Source organism: Tachyglossus aculeatus, chromosome X4 (assembly GCF_015852505.1).
Source record: "Tachyglossus aculeatus isolate mTacAcu1 chromosome X4, mTacAcu1.pri, whole genome shotgun sequence".
Classification (NCBI taxonomy): domain Eukaryota; kingdom Metazoa; phylum Chordata; class Mammalia; order Monotremata; family Tachyglossidae; genus Tachyglossus; species Tachyglossus aculeatus.
The window spans coordinates 45,320,751-45,341,429 of record NC_052098.1 but is presented as its reverse complement, the minus strand read 5'-3'; the positions used below and the strand labels follow the sequence as shown (position 1 = coordinate 45,341,429).

The 20,679-nt window shown below is 43.4% G+C and overlaps 1 protein-coding gene and 1 non-coding gene across 2 annotated transcripts in view; one reads left to right on the top strand and one right to left on the bottom strand.

Annotated features, from left to right (window-relative positions):
• COMMD10 (COMM domain containing 10) overlaps positions 1–20,679 on the top strand; it is a 251,434-nt gene that overhangs the window by 192,128 nt on the left and 38,627 nt on the right. The gene's annotated exons all lie outside the window — the stretch shown is intronic.
• LOC119948541 lies at positions 17,922–18,059 on the bottom strand. The gene has a single exon (XR_005456931.1). It is a non-coding gene; the product is annotated as a small nucleolar RNA SNORA7 (small nucleolar RNA).

Genomic DNA, 20,679 nt, shown 5'->3' with positions numbered 1-20,679 from the left:
TGTCAGATAGGAAGGGGGAGGGAGTTCCATGCGGGCCATCACGGGTCCAGTGAGTAGGTTGGCATTAGAGGAGTTAAGTGAGTGTTCTGGACTGTGGTAGGAAATCAGGGAGGTAAGATAGGAGGGGGCAAGGTGATTAAATGCTTCATCAGGCAAAAGTTTCCGCATGATGTGGAGGTAGATGGACAACCGCTGGAAGTTCTTGCGGTGTGAAGAAGCTTGGACTGAACTTTTTTTTTTTTTTTTTAGAAAAGTGATCCAGGCAGCAGAGTGAATTATGGACAGGAGTGGGGAGATACAGGAGGCTGGGAGGTCAGCAAGGCGGCCGATACAGTAATCGAGGCAGGATAGGAGAAGTGCCTGGAACAACGTGGTAGCAGTTTGAATGGAGAGGAAAAGGTGGCTTTTAGGCTTGTCGTGAAGGTTACACTAACAGGATTTGGTGTCAGATTGAATAGGCGGGTTGAATGACACAGATGAGCTCAGGATGATGCCAAGATTACGGGCTTGTGAGACAGGGAGGATAGTGGTGCTTTCTACAGTGATGGGAAAGTTAGGAGGAGGATGGGATTTCGGTGCTGTGGGCAAGTTAAATTTGAGGTGTCAGCATGACATCCAAGAAGAGATGTCCTACAGGCAGGAGGAAATACGAGGCTGCAGAGAAGTGGAAAGATCAGGGGTGGAGATGTAGGTTTGGGAATCATCTGGATAGAGATGGTAGTTGAAGCCATGGGAGCGAATGAGCTCTCCAAGGCTGTGGGTTTAGATGGAGCATAGAAGGGGACCCAGAATTGAGAACTGAGGGACTCCCACAGTTAGAGGGTGGGAGGCAGAGGAGGGCCCGTGAAGGAGATTGAGAATGCGTGGCCAGAGAGATAGGAGAGGGCAGTGTCAGTCAAGCCAAGATTAAATAATGGTTTCAGGGGAAGGAGGTCGAGGAGGATTAGGATGGAGTAGAGGCTATTGGATTTGGCAAGAAGAGAGAGGAGTTTCTTTGGAGTGAAGAGGTTGGAAACCAAATTGGGGGAGACGAAGTGGAGGCAGCAGGCCTAGACAGCTCACCTGCTCAAGGAATTTGGAGAGGAACTGCTACCACATTAATGCAAGCACTTATCCTATCCTGCCTTGATTATTGTATCAACCTCCTGTCTCCTATCTCTCCCCACTCCAGTCCATGCTCCATTCTGTTGCCCAGATCATTTGCCATCAAAAACATTCAGACCACGTTTCCCCAATCCTCAAGAAACTCCAGTGGTTGCCCATCCACCTCCGCATCAGACAAAAACTCCTCATTATTGGCTTTAAAGCAGTTAATCCCCTTGCCCCCTCCTACCTCACCTCGCTACTCTTCTGCTACAACTCAGCCCACACACTTGCTTCCGCTAATGCAAACCTTCTCACTGTACCTCAATCTCGTCTATCTCGCCGCCGGCCTCTAGCTCACATCCTACCTCTAGCCTGGAATGCTCTCCCTCCTCATATCAGACAGATAATTGCTCTCCCCTTCTTCAAAGCCTTATTAAAGGCACTCTCCTCTAAGAAACCTTCCCTGACTAAGCCCTCCCTTCCTCTTCTCCCACTCCCTTCTGCGTCGCCCTGACTTTCTCCCTTCATTCATCCTCTCTCCCGTTCCCATGGCACATATGTATATATCTGTAATTTATTTATTTATGTATGTATATTAATGTCTGTCTCCCCCTCTAGACTGTGAGCTCGTTGTAGGCAGGGAATGTGTCTGTTTGTTGTTACGTTGTACTCTCCCAAGCACACGGTAAGCGCTCGATAAATACTATTGAATGAATGAAGGAAGGAATTTGGAGAGGAATGGTAGGAGGAAGATGGGGGGGTCAAGGGGGGGTTTCTTTAGGATAAGGGATGCAATGAGCATGTTTGAAATAACTAATTACGTGTTTGAGTGAGTAACTACATAGCATCCCAGAGCTAGTGGACTCTAGTCCGTTACAAAATACAGCATGACCAAGTGTGAGGGTGATGTATTTTGTGTCACGTTGTCGCAGTGGGATTTGCTATCTCTGTACAACTCTCATTTAGAATTCAGTTCAGGGTGAAGTGGCACTTCAGCTTATCAAAGATGAGCCCTACTGATATAGATGACCACTCTGCTGCAGTGAGATTTTAGAGTGGAGTCTCTGAGTTCAGAAGGATTCTTACTTATCATCCTACTCATAAAAATATTTCTTTAAATGCAACTTGACTTCTCTTTATAGTTGAAAACACTTACTGGTTTCACACTCTTCATATAGACCAGCCCTGCTGCATTCCTGGCAAAGGTCTAATTGTTGAGGTATAATTCCCTTAGAATTGTTCTGAAACAACTACTTCAGAATGAATTGTTGCTGTTACCCCTTTATAACAACCTTGTTCTGTTAGATCCTTTCCAATCAACTTCTTCAAAAGTTTAGGTAGTCAGTACTGGGTAAACAAGTCAAATGAAGGACCCGAGCTCACCAATGAATCTGTACCTTGGAAGAATCCAACAAGAACCAACAGTACTTAAGCACTGAACTTTATGAAGCCACTGGAACAATTCTAGGAGCTGCACTAGTTGTAGCCTATTTGGCTCAATAAAATGATGTAGTCATTATTTAAGAATGGTGAATCTTAGAACCTTCATCTATAACTTCACGTAAGCTGTAGACTATAAGTAAGGATTGCATCTACCAACTCTGTTGTACTTTCCCAAGTGCTTAATAATAATAATAATGGCATTTTTAAGCACTTACTATGTGCTAAGCACTGGGGGGATGCAAGGTGATCAGGTTGTCCCACGTGGGGCTCACATTCTTAATCCCCATCTTACAGATGAGGGAACTGAAGCTCAGAGAAGTTAAGTGGCTTGCCCAAGGTCACACAGCAGACATGTGGCAGAGCTGGAATTCGAACCCGGGATAGTACAGTGCTCTGCACACAATAAGTGCTCAGTAAATACGATTGATTGGTGTAACACTTATCCTTTTAAAGACCGAGTTCTGTAATTACCATTTTTCTGAAAATTACATAAGTTTCCAAGTAAAGGTATTTTTACAATTGAAGCTGTTGCTCATTCATTTTTATCAATCTCAGTCCTTTTGTTTAACGCCATCTGAATTTAAGAAATGCCATTCTGGGTCAGACCATTGGTCCACATAGTCCAGTGTTCCGATTTTGGCTGTGGCACCAAAGGGATGTTCGGAGGAACAAGGGGGATAATGGTCATCTTTGTCATTCGTCCTCAGAGTTAGGATTGGCGTTTCTAACATTCCTAACTTTTCCCTCTAATCACCTATCTCTAAAAGAGGACATTTGTTTTCCATTTCTCTAGTTTCCATTTACGCGGTTCAGATTTTGACCCGTGAACGGTTTGGGCCAGTAAGTTGTCCTGACCCATGAGGTACTTGGCTATAATCAGGACCAGATGTTCTGTGATCCTTCCTCACTCTGGGAAAGGATGTTTCACGCTGGGTCTTGAATCAACGGCTCCCTCGTTTTTGAGGGAAAAAATAGTGACTTGTCGGTCTGTACGTTGACCCTCTTCCTTTGGAGATGGTCTTATAAAGCTAGGATTTTGATGTGCAGTCACTTTTCATGGGAAAAACTTATTCTTTGTGCCCTAAGTGTTCCGGGTAGGTGTCTTAGCCTTTAAGAGATGCACCGTACTGGAGATCCAGAGAGAGCCTAAAAAGCAGCCCCACTTCCACACTGGTAATTCCTCCTGAAGGTGAGATGGGGCACTGCTCCCTTTGCCTGTTAAATGTCCAGTTTGGAGTTGTTGTCTTATAGCAAAGGCCCTAGTTTCAGTCGTGGCGTCGGTAATTGCATCTGATCATATACTAGTAGCACTGTACCTGCGTAATTGCTTTCTCCTCTCACTGGCCTTCCATCACATCCAACACCTGGCTTATTCAGGTAACTAGGTTTGGAGGACACATTCAGGTCAGTCACTTCCCCTCCACCTAAGACCCATCTCTCCAACCAAGGAAGCAGTGGTAGCACGCTCGTAGATGGAGTATCGGCCTGTACGTTCAATTCCCCCCAATCTGGGTTTGCTTAAGGACATTTGTTTTCCATTTCTCTAGTTTCCATTTACACAGTTCAGATTTTGACCTGTGAACAGTCTGGGCCAGTAAGTCGTGCTGACCCTTGAGGTACTTGGCTGTAATCACTAGGAAATGGTAGAGAGATGGGCCTCTGGTAGAGAGATGGCACAGATACTTTGGCTCATCTGTTTCTCTCATTTGAAACGGCAGCCACCAGGTTGCAGGGCAAGGCCTCGGAAGTGTTAAGAGGAAGGGAGTTGCCATGATGATAATTAGCTCAGGCCTATTTTTTAGGTTCTGGCACCTCTCCCATGAGTGTAGGGTCTTTAGAAACTCAGTATGCCCATAATTTGTTAAGTGCCTACCATGTGCCAGGCACTATACTAAGTGTTGGAGTAGTTGCAAACTAATCAGGTTGGACACGGGCCATGTCCCGCATGGGACTCACAGTCTTAATCCCCATTTTAAAGATGAGGGAACTGAGGCACAGAGAAGCAAAGCGACTTGACCAGGGTCACACAGCAGACAAGTGGCCGAACCGGGATTAGAGCCCAGATCCTTCTGGACTCCCGGGCCCATGCTCTATCCACTAGATCCCACTGCTTCTGCTCTGTATTAATTTTTTGAAAATACCAGGATTTCCCCAATATAGGGTGGAAAGGCATGACTCGTTGTCAAGACTTTGTCCAGCAATCCCCAATGTGGACATTGCTGCCATCCTCTCATTCTCATCCGCTCGACTCCCTCAACACCTTAGGCTAATATGCTCGTGATGTTGTACCCAGTGTGGTCCATGCAATATACATTCGGGATCTGCAAACGTTTGGGAATATAAGCATGCTTAAAGTACCTCATTGGTACTTCTGTTAGCTTAATTGTGTTACTAGGGCCAAGTCACGTTTTAGAGTCATTTTGGAGACTGTACCTCATATTTCTTTAAGTTCTCAGCTGCTTAAAGTCCCATATGCTCTTATAAATGCCAGCTCTGTTGTATTTAATATACATCTCAGTACTGACTGCAGTGTCAAAGCAGTAGGTAATTATTGTTTTGCTATTTTTGAGACCTACTCCGAAGTTCCCGCAGCTTTAAATTGTGGCCAGGAGTTAATAAACCTAAAGTCCTGTGAGGAGAGTAAAGGACTCATCTGTAGGGGTCCTTGTTGTTCTAATATTGCACTAAAAAAAATCAAAGTCAATATGTACCTTCATTTCCCAGTAATGCTCTTTTGGCATGAATCCATTTCAAATTTGAAATTATTGTTTGCTGTTTTCATTATTTATTGAGCACCAGTAGCATGCTCATCACTAAAGAACATGGACGAGGGTACAGCATTTGATAACCTGGCTTGGTCTGTTAACCAATTTCACTGTTTTGGTTACGGCAGATAATTTGTAATATAGCCTCAGAAGAGTAGTTCTCTAACACTTTTTGGCTCCTGGGGCAGAGGAGAATGCTTGTTGGCTTTGTTAACGTTTTGCAGGATTCTTCTGTTAGAGTATTCGAGAATCTGCCCGGGACCAAAGGCTTTTACATCCAGACGTGACAATGCAGATGGGCTCACCAAAGGAAATGGAGACAAGGCCCCACCCCAATTTGCTTATTGCTCCCTTCCTCCCCTTTCTAACCACAGTTGTAAATTTCCATGTGGTGCTACAAATTTCAGACCTTTGATAGATCAGAATCTCTTATTCAAGTATTTACTTGCTAAAATATCTTTGCAGGTGTATTGAATATTTTACTGGTGCAAGTGTTTCTTTGTGGGTGAGCATAAGGAATTGAGGCGACAGTTTGATCTTGTAGCTTTCAGATTTTTCATCACTAAAAAAAAAAGTAGAGAGGTTGGGATTAGCCAAATCTTCCCATTCCACGTCTCCCGAACCCTTTTTACCTACTCCTGTTATGCCCATCTGAGTCTTCTAACCTTATGTCTCTTACCAGTCCCTTACCAATATGGGCTGATTCTTTTGGAGAAGCATCAAGAGAAGCAGCGTGGCTCAGTGGAAAGTGCACGGGGTTTGGAGTCAGAGGCCATGGGTTCAAATCCTGCCTCCGCTAATTTTCAACTGTGTGACTTTGGGCAAGTCACTTTACTTCTCTGTGCCTCAGTTCCCTCCTCTGTAAAATGGGGATTAAGACTGTGAGCCCCCCGTGGGACAACCTGATTACCTTGTAACCTCCCCATCACTTAGAACAGTGCTTTGCACATAGTAAGCGCTTAATAAATGCCATCATTATTATTATTATTTTGGACCTACTGCTGCTGGAAAGATCTGAATGCCAAGCCTAGTTTTTTTCATGCCTCCTGTGAGCAGAGCACTATGGTAAGCGCTTAGGAAAGTATAATAGAATCAGCAGACACTCTCCTTACCCTCAAAGAGCTTACAGTCAGTCTATCTCTAGGTAGGAGAAGGACTCCTAGCTCCACTCCTCAGCTTCGTGGATTTAGAAGTGTCTCAAAGTCAACATGGGTCAAAATCCAGCTCCTGGAGCTGAGGATAGTGAGGTTTGGAGCCTAGCAAGGCCCCGGGCAAATTAACATTAAGCTCCCTGCTTTGACCTTATCAGTTCCGTTTCAGTCTATGTGATTTTCTTCCACTTCTGTCTCTCGAGGCTTTATTAAGTTGACCTTTGGTGGGTTTTCTCCCTCATTAAACACTTCCTGAAAAGATGGTCGGTTCTTTAGTTCATTCAGTGCTCTTTATTGAGCGCCTACTGTGTGCAAAGCATTGGGAAGAATAGAGTGAAGAATGACAGTGACCAGGTCCTCACAGGGCCCACATTGTTAAAGGAAAGCTGGGAGACTGGTAAAGGAAAGATAACACATAAAGACACAAAAGCAGAATAGCTCAGTGGCTAGAGCACGGGCCTGGGAGTAAGAGGACCTGGGTTCCGATGCCGGCTCTGCCACTTGCCTCCCGTGTGACCTTGGGCAGATCACTAAACTTCCCTGTGCCTCCACTTCCTCAACTGTAAAATGGGGATTCAATACTTGTTCTCCCTCCTGCTTAGACTGTGAACCCCAAGTAGAACAAGGATTGTGTCTGACCTGATTAACCCGTGTCTTCCCCAATGCTTAGAACAGCATTTGCCACATAGAAAGCACTTAACAAATATGATAATAATAATAATAATGGTAATAAGAACAGCACAAACGAAGACAGCGATAAACACAATAAAAGCCCAAGAGCACTGTGGTTGAACGGGCTGTTTTCAGGCTCCTTACTGCTCAGGGCGCTGTCCAAGTGTCACAACAGCCTTCCCAGCCTTCTATAATTTGGGCACCACCGCCTCTGAATTCCTTCCCTTCCCTTTGTTTCTGTGCCTTTTTCTTGTTCAAATAGGGTAATCCAGCTTCCTTGGGGGATGGGGGATATACACAGCACGCACCACCATGGAGGTGCCATGTTTCAGTTTGGAGAATCGGCAGAGCCAGTTTCGGTAAGGCATCTTGCGGCCTTCATGCCTATGGAGAGGTGGGGTCTGTGGCACTTAGATATGGGAACAATTGTGCGTCCTCGCCCAGCGGGCCTTCCCAGGAAAATGGACGATGTAGATAATGAAAAATAGGACGGCACCCAAAATTCCCATCGTCTGGTGACTCTAGTCCTGATGAATTCCTCTCTTCCCAACTCTGCTTTGTGGGGGATTACTGACTATTGAAAAACCATTTCAGAGGATCTAGTGAATCCAAGTAATGTATTAGTCTTAAAACAAGCTCACGTTTATGTGTGAGTGAACAACGGTAACTTGAGAGTGATAAAGGACTTGGGCAGAGAAAACAAAAGAGTGGGTAATTAAATATCCCCTTGAAGGTATGTTTAGGTCCTTGATTTAAAATGCTGAGAGAGCAAAAATGATTTAAAGAAGGAGGATCACATACCAAAGAATTATATATTTCTTACTCAACATTTCACTTGGGGGTTTTCTTCCTGCTCTCAATTTCTCATGAATTCACCACCAAATTAAATACAAAAACTCAAATATATTGTTTTGATGTCCCCTACTTTTGGAGACATCAATTGTTGAGTTTAGTGTCTTGCTTACTAAGTAACGTGTTTACTGGATTACAGGCGTGTTACTGATCCAAGAAAATATCCTCATCATTCCCTTCCCTCCTAGATTACCTCAGTACAGGGTCAGAGATCATGAGAAAAGAGGATTTCCACACACTATCTTTTTTTTAAAAAAAGATACATGCAGCTACATGCAACACAGTATTTCTGCCCCCGTTTTCCCTTCTGAAGTAACTCCAGGGTTGAACAGGATCAAACTGATGAATCGAAGCCAAGGAGACATTTCGGGTTTTTGCTTAATGCATGAAGTTGAACCTCAAAAGTTCATTGACAGATTATTTTCACTGGTAATTTTCCCCCTTTCTTAATTCAAAAAGTAAGCTTTACAGTTTTATATTTAGAAGTAGTAATAGTAATAGCATTAATTAAGCACTTACTGTGTGTTAAGCACACTCTACTAAGCACCGGGAAAGAATACCAAGGTGGCTCACAATCTAAAAATATAAGGGACATAAAGAGAGATGAGACACATAGGGAGAGATATTTCACTTTACTTTTCCCACTTCCACTTCATGATGTCATCGCAAAACTTGTGCTTCTTGTTATCCTGCAGTTTCTTTGGTCTTTCAACTTTAGATCAGTCTTTGGCAGCCAAGTAATAAACGAAAATATCATGATTCATCTGGGTGGTTTGCATAGGTCTGTTAACGATCAGCATTTAATTGTGCAGTGGTGTGTCTGTCATGAGCTTACTATCTGTCTCCAGCAATTTTAGAGAGTGAACTGCATTGCTGTTTGGTTTCCAATTTGCTTCCATAAATTTATTGTTGTATTTTACATTCCCCAGAGCTTCTGTCATAGTTGACCCATTTTTCCTGACTGCTGCACTTGCAAAAATTGAATTTTGCTCGTGTGCCCCTGGTACCCATTGCCTAGAAACTAATCCTGTAATTATTTTAGTGCATAAATTATATATTATAAATTATTTATGTTTATGTCTGTCCCCCCCGCCCCGCCTCGACTGTAAGCTCATTTAGGGTAAGGAGCGAATCTACCAACTCTGTTGTGTTGTAATAATGATGGCATTTGTTAAGCACTTACTATGTGTGAAGCACTGGTCTAAGCACTAGGGTGGATACAAGGTGATCAGGTTGTCCCACATGGGGCTCACGGTCTTTATCCCCATTTTACAGATGTGAGCCCTTTTACATTTTACAGTGTGAGCCCCCTGTGAGACAACCTGATCACCTTGTAACCTCCCCAGGGCTTAGAACAGTGTTTTGCACATAGTAAGCACTTAATAAATGCCATCATTATTATTATTATTATTACAGATGAAGTAACTGAGGCACAGAGAAGTTAAGTGACTTGCCCCAAGTCACACAGCTGACAAGCGGCAGAGCCGGGATTGGAACCCATGACCTCTGACTCCCAAGCCCGTGCTCTTTTCACTGAGCCACGCTGCTTCTGGTTCGCCACGCAGCTTCTGGTTTACACCCCTAAGTGCTTACTACAGTGCTCTGTTCACAGTAAGCACTCAATAAATACCATTGACAATGATGCACGCATGCACATTGGAAAGTTAAAATCCAATTTTTCAATTTGGAACATACCTTTTGTATTTTTTCTATTAGTATTGTCAATTAATTATTATTTTGGTACTCATAAAGGGCTTACCTATGCGCCAAGCCCTGTACTAAGTGCTGGGATACATATAAGATAATCCTATTGGATACAGGAGTCACACTCTAAGTAGGAGGGAGTAATCAATCAATCATCCCCATTTTACCAATGAGGGAACTGAGGCAAAGAGAAGCTAAATGACTTGCCCAGGGTCACACGGCAGACAAGTGGCAGAGCCGGGATTAGAACCTAGGCCCGTGCTCGTTCCACTAGGCCATGCTGCTTCCCTAATATTCAGTCAACATATGCCAAGAGAGGATATGCTATTTAGGTGTCCTTATGGATTTATACTCCACAGGTGGAACTCAGAGACAGTGCCTCCATACTAACCACATTCAAGAAAAAAGCTGGAAGAGCTAAGACTAGAAATTGCAGAGCAGCTACTTGCTGTCTGGGCAGCAGCGGCACGGGAGGGAGTCGAGGGCGGAGATTCAAGTTTACTGCGCTGAAGTAGGCAATGGTAAACCACTTCCGTATTTGGATCAGGAAAACTCTGTGGATGCACTACCGGAATGATTGTAGATGGAGGTGGGGCATTCTGGGAGAGGATGCGGCCACGGCGTCGCTATGGGTCGGAGACAACTCGACGGCATAAGACAAGACAAGACTTGCCGTCTGTTGCCGGCTAGGTCTTGGCCAGTTTTCTGGAGAGGCTCCCACAGACTATCACTGGCTATTCATTTCCTTAATCTCTATGAGGAATCACATAAAAAGAAAGTACAGTAGACATAACCTTTGCAGCATCACCAATATAGAAGTGCAGGGAATAATGCCAAGACCAATGTGCTGTATTGCCAGACTTTACAAAAGCATACAACGCCATCAGCCCACCTGGGGTCCAGCAACTGCTCTGCAAATATCAACTACGAAAGTATGACCTGTCAAGAAATACTTCCAAATGCCCGGTCTCTTTCCCCATCTCAAGGCTGTGTGGTAGGTGTCTTCTCAACCTATTCTTTGCTGCCTTGTGACACGGTGTCATGAGGGGCTTGGAAGCTGGTTGTCAGAATGTTTCTGAACCACCGGGAAACATCTCCCGGTCAGCAAACATCCTTGAAAAATCTTTGAGGAAGTTATCCGGGAACTTCTGAATGCTGTCTTCTGTGCTCTGGAGAAAAATACCCACCGGAGGTCCTGCAGAAGATTATAGATTACTTCGGAGTCTGTGAACCGACAGGAAACTTGATGATAACCAAGTTTATGGAAGGGGAGCGAGGGGAGAGAGAAAGAATCAATCAATCAATGGTAATTATTGAGTGCTTACTAGGTGCAAAGCACTGTACTAAGCCCTTGGGAGAGTACAATACAAAAGAGAGTACGATACAACCCTTGCCCACAAGGAGCTTAGTCTAGAGGGGAAGCCAGACTTTAAAATCAATTATGGATATGTTCCTGAGTGCTGTGATGCTGGTGGGGGGGGGGGGATATCAACTGCTTAAAGGGTACAGATCCAACTGCACAGGTGACTCAGAAGGGGGAAGGGGAAATGAGGGCTTAGTCAGGGAAGATTTCTTGGAAGAGATGCAAATTTAATAAAGCTCTGAGGGTGGAGAGAGTGACTGTCAGCTATGAAGAGAGAGGGCATTCCAGGCCAGGAGGAGGAGATGGGCAAGGAGTCACTGGCGAAGTAGAGGAGACTGAGCTACAGTGAGTAGAGAGAGAGAAAGAGAGAGAACAAAAAGGTCAAGTATGAGGTGAAGCACTCATCTACTTCCTCTGCCACTTCCGCTCAGTGGCTCTGGTGGGGGCAAAGCGGAGGACAGACTTGGGCTATTTCTTCTGCCCAAGCTGCAGTGGAGCTAGCCCCGGATGATAAGACCTCTGTCTCTATCTGAGCTTCTAGGCTGGTTACTGCAGCTGTATGGCAAGCTCTGGGCCCATATGCTTGGGCCTGCATTTGCCCGTGGGGCCACCTTCCCATCTCTTTCCCCTAGGTAGGGAGAGAAGTTTAGCTCCTGAATAAGAAGCACTGTACTAAGTGCTTGGGTGAGTGTAACAGAAGCAAGGTGCACAAACACTGCCCTTCAGGACCTTGCAGTCTAATTGGGTGGACAGTCAAAAATTATTTACAAATCATGGAAGCATGGTACATACCGGCGTGTGCACACATCTTTCCCTCTCCGTGACCCCAGCAACAGGCGGAGAGACATGTGCATCTGAGGAGAATCTTTTTTCTTTAGGTTGTTAAAGACACAAACCGGATATAAACTAAACAGGCTGGAGGGTAGACCCCAAAATTTCAAGACTGTTTCCAGTGAAGCCTAGTGGAAAGTGCCTGCTGTGGGACCTTGGGCAAGTCACTTCACCTCTCGCTGCTTCATTTTCCTCATCTTCATGCATTCGATCATATTTATTGAGTGCTTACTGTGTGCAAAGCACTGTATTAAGCGCTGTAAAGTGGGGGCACAGTATGTTTTCCCTCTTTTGAAGACTGTGGGCTCCCTATGGGACCCAGACTGTGTTCTGATCTCATTATCTTATATCTGCCCCAGCACTTAGCATAGTATTCTGAATATAGTAAATGTTCTTACTAAATACTAAGTCAGGACATCTGGTTTCCTTAACCTGCATGCTTTTTAGTACACGCTCAAGTGTAGATCTCATACCATTCTGGAACTTGTAGTATGAACATCCCACAGTGTTTGGAGGAATTTATCACCACACTTCCCTCTTCTTCACCTGCCCTTTTGATTGTGGATAGGATAGTCTACCATTGTCAGGGATTAAAAAAAAAAAAAGATAGGCCTAGGTATAGCAGCAGATTGTAGGCAGACAGACCAGCCTGGCAATGCAACAATCAAGAGAGAGGTTGTTTTCCTTGATCAGAGAATCAGGGAAGATACGACAAGAAGCAGATTTAATAACAGCACCATCCACTACAAGAGGCAAAATGTACTAGAGTGGCAAAGCAACATCTTTCAGGTTGCACCGGTAGAATGCATTGCCTATCACTGGTGGATCTAGACTAGTCCCCCTCTAGAATGTAAGCTCATTATGGGCAGGGAATGTGCCTATTTACTCTGTATTGTACTCTCCCAAGCACTTAGTACAGTGCTCTGCATACAGAAAGTGCTCAATAAATATGATTGAATGAATGAATGAATGGATCCTTACATCCACATCCACACACATGAATAGGGTCTTCTCTTTGAATATGAAGATGGTGTATATATACACAGACACACACACACACATATGCCCCACAGCAATTATGTACATTTCTATTAATTGAGTGATGAATGATGGTATTTGTGAAGCGCTTACTATGGACCGATCACTGTTCTAATCGCTGGGGTAGATACAAGGTAATCAGGTTGTCCCATGTGGGGCTCACAGTCTTAATCCCCATTTTCCAGATGAGGTAACTGAGGCACAGGTAAGTTAAGTGACTTGCCCAAAGTCACACAGCTGACAAGTGGCGGAGCCGGGATTAGAACCCATGACCTCTGGCTCCCAAGCCCGTGTTCTTTCCTCTAAGCCATGCTGCTTCTCTGAATTATATATGAATATATGAAATGTATATTATAAATTATTTATATTATTATATATTATATTATTTATATTAATATATGTCTCTTCTTCTAAACTGTCATCACATTGTGGATAGGCAACATGTCTACCAACTCTATTATACTGTACTCTCCCAAGTGCTTAATACTGCACACAGTAGGAGCTCAATAAATACCATTGATCATTGCACACAGTAAGCGCTTGATAAATACTATTAATCAATCAATCAGTAGTATGTACTGAGTGCTTATCTTGCAGAGCACTATACTAAGTACTTGGGAGAGCACAGTACAACAGAGTTGGTGATCGTGATGATGATATGTATGCTGAGTATTTAGAGTTACATTAGATACGATGGGGATTTTCAGTGCATTGAGATATGTCCTTGAAGAGTTCAATTTTGTATCTGCATATGTGACTTTTGCAGAGAGAATTGCAAGTATGACTTCTCCCTCTCTTTCAGTCCTCATATTTAGTGCATTGCCTCCAGTCTCTCCCTACTCCACTCCATATGTCAATCAGTCCATCAATTAGTCATGTTTATTCAGTGCTTACTGTGTACAGGGCACTGTACTAAGGGGTCGGGAGAGTACAAACATCAGTATAACAGAAGAGCTTATAGTCTAGAGGGGGTGTCAGACATTAATATACATAAATAAATTAGGGATATGCACATAAGTGCCGCGGGGCTCTTGGGGAGGGTTTAAATAAAGGGAGCAAATCAGGATGACGCAGGAAGGAGTGGTGGAAGAAAAGGAAATGAGGGCTTAGTCAGGGAAGGCCTCTTGGAGGAGATGACCTTCAATCTACTCCAAGGCCTTCCCCAGTTAATCTCTAATCTCCATACTTTATATCCCTTCTGCCATTTCTTCCTTTCTGCATAACCACCTTCGCACTTATGCACATATCTTATATTTACTCTATTACTTCCTCCTATCTTTAAGTGGCTCGCTCCTCAGCTAGATTGTAAACTCCTTGAGGACAGAGATACCATCTACTAATTTTACTGTATTCTCCCAAGTACTTCGTAGAGTATCCAGTCGGTCAATACGAGTTGCCTAATTGATTGATTTGGAAGCCCGGAAACCTATATGAAAGAGTTAGGAAGGAAGGTAAAATGCACTTCCAGGATTGCTGCTTTATATATTTTTCCATGGTGCCGTTTTTCACAATGGCTAATCAGTAGCTAGTCTGTGCAAGTGTCAGAAAAATGAAGCAAGCTTCATTTTCCAAATCAGAGTTATCGAACACTTATTAAAATCCCAGGTTCCTGTTAACAAACTTCCCGTACGTTGTTATCCTCTGAAGACATTTACGTCTGCCAAAATTTGGATGTGGTATGATTTAGGGAAATTGAATATTCTATTTATATTTCATAATCTTAGCATGAATTTAATGGTAACATAAACAAAGGCTAATACTTAATTGTAAGCCCGTGTAAACTATGCAAACTCAGATTTATTTACTTCAGGCGCATCTTTTTTATTCACGCGAGAGATGGACTGTTTTATTAAAACCATTGAGAAACGTTAATCTCATTAAATAGAAGAGTGAAGACTATTTCTTGTCTTTAAAACATTAAGTAATGTAAATTGCACGTTAGCAAATTGCAATTAGGCCCAAGTTTGATTTTTTTTTCCTCTTTATTCCAGAACATGAATACTGATTGGATCGTATTTGTATTTGGGCTTCACTAAATAAATTAGCCAACATGCTTTGTGGCTGAAAAGATGCAATACCATATAATTTATCCAAATACCTTTAAAGGTACCCCAGAGGTGGCTGGCTGGTCATATGCCCTATGAAGATGCAGAACCTGGATTTGAATGGGTCCACAGCAGTGAAAGAAAGGGATTAAAACCTTAATGAAAGTTATCCGGGAGGGACAACTTCTACGAGACTAACCTTAAGAGCCTCTAGAAGCTTCAGCTTTATGCAACAGTCTATTCATTTGGGGCCTTCGAGCATAGAGAAAACATCACACCTGTCCCTGAAGGTCACCAATGCAGACATAATTATGCTGAAGAGCAATTTGGGTGTTGATTTTAATCTATAAAGGCTCTTTATGGTTTGCACTCTGGTTACCATAGAAATCATCTTTCCCCAAGCACCTTCATGACAGTTGAGATCATCTGAAGAGCCGGGGCTAATGATCTCCAGATTTATATTTTAAAAGCCCAAGGAAGCGTAATTTCTACGAAGGGCCTTTGATGTGAGTTATTCTTCTCTCTCATGGCCTTAATTTTTTAATCATCAATGCACAATACATATTTTTTTAAACTTTACCAGTTTCTAATTGGAAGGGAAAGTTTATTGTTGACCTACAAAGCTGACTTTATAATCCTTGGAGTGAATGTTTTGCCCCTCAGTGGAGCATCTACATCTTGAATCTTTGGATAATGTGAATGTATTTGTTAGTTTCTAAAATGTCTGGGGGAAAAATGCAAGAAATTAAAAGCTCAGCCTCAGACATCTGTATACCATTAGTGATTGTTAGAAACGTAGAATCTTCATTTTCCCCCCAAAAAAAAATGGAAAAGTGTTGCTAGTTATGAACAATACACATTAAGTAGCAATCAATAAGGTAGTTATGTGATATTACCTTGGAGAATTTTCCTTTTATTTACTTTTATAGTGTTTTCTGAGTTGAGGTGTTTTGCTTTTTGAAAAGTAGGAGGAGAAGGGGAAGCATTTTCTATCCTAAAAGAAGGCTTATCTTAAGACAGCAGTATAATCATTGATCTCCAACACCCTGGCAACAAATGCCACTCTAACTCTTCTTCCCTTTCTTTCCTTCTCCCTCTCCCTTTCTCCCCAAGCCTTTTTCTGTCATACTTATTTTCTTTATCATAAGCAAGTAATGATAATAATAATAATAATTGTGGTATCTTTTAAGTAATTACTATGTGCCAAGCACTGTACTAAGCCCTGGGATAGATACAAGATAATCAGGTTGGACACAGTCCCTGTCCCACATGGGGCTCCCAATCTAAGTGGGAGGGGGAACAGGTATTGAGCCCCCACTTTACAGATGAAAAAACTGAGGCACGGGGAAGCAAAGTGACTTGCCCAAGGTCAAACAGCAGACAGGTGGCAGAGCCAGGATTAAAACCCAGGTCCTCTGACTCCCAAGTCCGTGCTCTTTCCGTTAGGTCACACTGTTTTCCTAGAAGTGCTAGAAGAAGGGATGGAGCTTGGGTTAGAAAAATAAGGAGAAAAAATGAGGTTGTGTTCTCTTTTGACCTGTCCCCAGTGATTCTGTGACTCAGCCTCTCCTTCAGGTAGGTGTGTGTTTGCTACTAGGAGTAGTAGTAGTAGTAGTAGTAGTAGTAGTAGTAATAGTAGCAATATTTATTGAGCATTCATTTTACGCACTGCACTGTATTTGGCACTCGAGAAGTACAGAATAGCAGAGTGACACGTTCCTCGTCTTGCACTCTTAGGGGGTAGACAAACATAAAATGATGTATACCTCCAGCTAAACTGCTACTTTCTGCTCTAACTGCTATATCATAGCTCTGTCCTTTGAGTTTGATGATGTGCAAATGATAGTGAAATCGTATTAGTGCGTGTGTGGCCTTGGCCAAGACACTTCACTTCTCGGGGCCTCAGTGACCTCATCTGCAAAATGGGGATTGAGATTGTCCCACGTGGGACAGGGACTATGTCCAACCCAATTTGCTTGTATCCATCCCAGCACTTAGTACAGTGCCTGGCACATAGTATGCCCTTAACAAATACCATAATAATAATTATTATTATTAATAATAATTTCTTCAGTTGTGGGCAGGGAATGTGTCGATCAACTCTGTTATACTCTCCCAAGCACTTTGTACATTGCTCTGCACACAATAAATACCATTGATTGATTAATTTATTAATTGGTTTAAGGCAGTTGCTTTTCCAGTGGCTGCTTTGCTTTCCACTGCCAGGAGAGCAGTTCCCTTTTCTGATCTTGGAGAGAGAGTGTGATGAATTATTGTTTTATTATTAGTATTTATTATTAGTCTTCAAAAACTGTGTGCTAGCTAAGTGTTTATGCACATGTCTTTACAAATGGATCGTAAAATTGGGTTTTTTTTTCTTATTCTTAGAAGGTTTTTGCCTTGCCTGGAGTTAATCTTTAAGTATTTTAATGAAGTGACCTGCCAGAATAAAGTCATTTGGAATTTACTGATCCAGGACTTTGCCTGTTTGGAAAGAGCTGTAGGGGCAGAGCGAGACCTGGGGAGGTTCTCCGCCTGGATGGCATCAGAAGAGTCTATACTGAATGCCTGGTCAGAAATTGGGTTTGGAATCGGGACTATTGAAAGGTTTCTCCAGGAAGCAAACACCCTGGAGGTGAAGTGAGCAGAGAAACAGACTGTGAGCCCCATGTGGGACAGGAACTGTCTCCGACCTAATTAACTTGCACCTGCCCCAACACTTAGAACAGTGCCTGACGCGTGTCTTTGTCTTATGCTGTCAAGTCGTCTCCGACCCATAGCAACGCCGTGGACACGTCTCTCCCAGAACACCCCACCTCCATCTGCAGTCATTCTGGTAGTGTAGCCATAGAGTTTTCTTGGTCGAAATACAGAAGTGGTTTACCAATCGCCTCCTTCCGTGCAGTGTAAACTTGAGTCTCCACCCTCGATTCTCTCCCGTGCCGCTGCTGCCCGGCAAAGCTGAGTTTTGACTTGTAGCAGATTGCGTTCCACTCATTAGCCACTGCCCAAGCTAGGAATGGAATGGATATGCCTCTGCTTGACTCTCCCTCCCGTGGTTGAGACTGGTGGAGTACTGGAAACTCTTCAGATGCGACCCTGAGAGGGGGGCCTGACACATAGAAAGGGCTTAACCAATACCATTAAAAAAAAACCCAACAACCCCCCACCCCGCCGCCAAAAAAAGAGGAAAGGCTTTAGGGAAGCAACTAACCAAGGAGCATATGGAAATGGAACACCTTGATTCAGAGAGTGGACTGCGGCCATCCGGATTTGCCCGAATAGCCGTTGGAATTCTGAGAGAGGTTAACTCTAGGATTCACACTAGAGACGGGAAAGAAGTTAGATTGTGGCAAATTGTGCTGCTTGGACATAGTGCCCATGGTCAGGGGGACCTGGGAGGGGAATGTCTCCAGTACAAGTGGAGGGGTCAGGAATGCTCCCAGAGAAACATTGTAGGTTTGGATGAACTGGGCACGCCTCCACGAAACGGTGATTATGACATCATCAGGTTCGGCTGTATGCCCAGTGGAACGCATGTAACACGTCCCATGTCTCTCACCAGCTGGTATTCTTGAATGCTGTCAATGACCTGTGTACCCTCTCCCGGCCTGACGGACCCTCGGCTGAGGTGGAGTGAGTTTGGACCAGAACCACTGCTGGGCTGAAATCCAGATTGGAGTGGCTCCTGGAAGACAACAGGATATGCACTGGGTAGCAAGGACACCCTCAAATCCTGGCCTGAGCGGACAATTTGGGATACCTTTGACTCCTTCGCTGCACATTTTAGAGTGGGGAACGCCCAAAAAGATTCCAACCTGACAGTACAGACGCAGCACCAGCAAGGAGTAGGGCTAGTAGGGCTTTGCTTCTGGCCTGGTGGAAGTTGTTACTTCTCTTGGTGACCAACCTAGCGAAGGCCAAACTTTGGCATCCCTCCCACAACTAATTAATCAGGGAGGTTATCACCTTGCTCCAGGAGCGAGCTCTATGTTTCCCTACGTGAAAGGGAGACTTGGACTCCATGAGCTAAAAGCCCAGAGATGGGACTACTCTTTTGGTTGATCAGTACTAGTTACTGAGCGCCTGTTGTGTGTGTAGAGCACTGCAGTAAGGCCTTGGGAGAGTATGGTACAATGAAGTTGGCACACATGACCCTTGCCCTCAAGGAGTTTACAGTCTAGAGGGGGAAAAAGATACCAAAATAAATTAAAGCTAAGAGGAAGTAATCAAGTATGAAAGATATGCACATAGATGCTACAGTGGTAGAGAAGCAGGGCAGCCTAGTGTTAAAGAGCACAGCTCTAGGAGTCAGAGGACGGGTTGTAATTCCAGCTCTGCCACTTGTCTGCTGCAAGTCACTTAACCTCTGTGCCTCAGTTCCCACATCTGCAAAATGGGGATTCAATACCTATTCTCCCTCCTAACTAGAGTGTGAGTCCCATTTGGGATCTGCTTATCTTGTATCTACCCCAGAGCTTAGTACAGTGCCGGCACTTAACAAATATAATAATAATGAGCGTTTAAAGGCTTAAGTGGCGGGTGGGGGGTGTAAGTTGGGAACTTAGAAATCAGTGAGGGAAGGCCTCCTGAAGTAAATGTGATTTCAGAAGGGTTTTGAAGGGAGGGCTTTGCATACAACAAAAACAGGAAGAGTTTAAGGACGTTTTAAAGGTGCCCCACTCAGTTATGCCCACTCTAACAAGATCAATGAAAGAAACAGATGGATAACTAGACATAATGAACTGTGAAAGTATAGTTAGCCAAATTTTAAGTTGAGAAACACTAAATGGATGAAATATGAACATTCATTGTAAATTTATAGGTTACCAAAAAGGAAATTGGAATGTCAATGCTTTTGATGTGTCCAATTTTTAATGACGGTTGAAATGCCATTTATCTACATTAACCTTTATTACGGCTTAACTTATAAACAAAAACAGAATATTTTTCAACAACTAGCCGGTGGGGAAGTTTCTCAGACAATTTATATTGTCAGTCAACAAATTTTGAAAGTACGTGCTGCACTTCTGTTAGGGCTAGCAGTTCTTATAAAATGGTAATAACTGATTATTTTTAATATATGCTGCCCCCAGTATTGACCCACTTTGTTTAGAAGGCATGTAGCTTTAAAGAAGTAGCATGACATTTCCGTTTTTTGTATTGGAAAAAAATTTAATTTCCCAATATTAAGGAAAAACCCTCATACATTTTAATAGGATTTATAAAAGAACCTTGCCTTGCCACAGGCAAGATGCAGAGTAGGCTGAGAATTAAGCGTCACTTCTGTGGTTGTGCAAAGCAGTGGGTAATCTGCACAAATAAATTAATTGTCTGCTAGAATGGACAGATGAATTTATTTAAAACCTATTTGTTAATTAATTAGATTTTTGAACAATGAATGCAATTTAAAATTAAGCTCCAGGCTTGCATGTTTCCAAACTGCATTTAGAGACTGTGGTCCCTGCCTGGCGTTTGGTGCAGGAAAAGGGAAGTTTGGAGTTCACGCTAGAAACATGTGGTTGAATGGTCTCAGAGCTGAAGAACATCGAGGCCTGGACCTTGGCAGAGCAGATCACTGCTTCCCAAGGCCCAGCCTGGAGACCCCCTGGCTAGAGGCCCTGGGCTTTGGCTCTGAGCAGTGGGATTTTCCATCATCTCCGACTGGATGGCAGCAATGGGCAGGCTTCTGGGCTCCCGGTTGGGCTGTGTGGTTTACTCTTCTAGTT